Source organism: Gossypium arboreum, chromosome 6 (genome assembly GCF_025698485.1).
Source record: "Gossypium arboreum isolate Shixiya-1 chromosome 6, ASM2569848v2, whole genome shotgun sequence".
Classification (NCBI taxonomy): Eukaryota; Viridiplantae; Streptophyta; class Magnoliopsida; order Malvales; family Malvaceae; genus Gossypium; species Gossypium arboreum.
Window position 1 is genome coordinate 10312789 of NC_069075.1, and position 1416 is coordinate 10314204.

The 1416-nt window shown below is 39.1% G+C and overlaps 1 non-coding gene across 1 annotated transcript; it reads right to left on the bottom strand.

The window, feature by feature from the left end:
* Positions 1-343: 343 nt before the first annotated feature.
* Positions 344-449, bottom strand: LOC128294415 (small nucleolar RNA R71). The gene has a single exon (XR_008284727.1). It is a non-coding gene; the product is annotated as a small nucleolar RNA R71 (small nucleolar RNA).
* Between the last annotated feature and the right edge of the window lie 967 nt (positions 450-1416).

Sequence of the window (1416 nt, forward strand, 5' to 3'; positions counted from 1 at the left end):
ACCTTCTTTAGCAGAAACTGAATCGAGCATAGTTAGACCTGCTGTAGCTGCAAATACTTTGAATTAAAACCTAACGCTATTCAAATGATACAGCAATTTGTTCAGTTTAATGGTTTGCAGGATGAGGATCCTAACGCTCATTTAGCCAACTTCTTGGAACTATGCGATACATTTAAAATCAATGGCGTTTCTGATGATGCCATATGTCTTCAGTTGTTTCCCTTTTCATTGAAGAACAAAGCTAAAAAGTGGTTGAACTCGTTACCACGAGGGTCAACTACTACTTAGGAACAAATGACCGAAAAATTCTTACTAAAATATTTTTCGCCGGTCAAAATGGCTAAATTACGTAATGATATCACTTCTTTTGTGCAGATAGATTTAGAAACACTCTACAATGCATGGGAGAGATACAAGGACTTACTCAGAAGGTGTCTTCACCATGGATTTCTGCTTTGGCTCCAAGTACAAACATTCCACAATGGTCTGAATCCTTCGACTCAGCAAATGGTTGAGGCAACTGCTGGCAGAACCATAAACAATAAAACACCTGAAGATGCCTATGGTTTATTGAGGAGATGTCACTGAATAACTATCAGTGGCAAGTCATAAGGACAAAGACAACGAAAATAGCCGGCGTTTATAACGTCGATTCAGTCACCATACTCTCTAATTAGGTAGAACTATTAAATAAAAAGATTGATGGTTTTCTTAGTTCTTCACAGGTTCACCCAGTAATGCAGTGCGAAGCAAGTTGCGGTGGAACAAGCTATTCGAAATACCAACTTATGGCCATAACATGGATAACGAGAAATTAAATTACATGGGTAACAATCCTCGACCTTAAAACAATCCCTATAGTAACACTTACAATGCAGGTTGGAGGAACCATCCCAATTTTTCGTGGGGCAGTCAAGGAAATCAAAGACCACAACATCATCTGGGTTTTCAGCAACCACCCAACCAATAAGACAAGAAGCCAAACCTTGAAGAGATGCTCTCAAAGTTTATATCGGTGTCAGAAACCCGTTTTCAGAACACCGAGACAACACTTAAAAGTCAACAAGCGTCGATTCAAGGGCTTGAAACTCAGATAGGCCAGCTTTCGAAACTAATATCCAAACGACCACAAGGTAGTTGGCAAAGTAATACCGAACCTAACCCAAGGGAACAGCTCCACGTAATTAATATTCAAGATGGCGAATGAGTCGTTGAGCCTAAACCGGAACCGAGGCAAGAAATTGTGGTAAGCAAAGGTCAAGGTAAGGTAGATCAAAATACAAATAAATCGGTGAATGTCGAATATAAACCTCATGTGCCATACCCCAACGCGATAAGCAAAGACCCCTCAGATGAACAATTTGGTAAATTTCTTAAACTTTTAAAAAAATTACATATTAACTTACCGTTTATTGA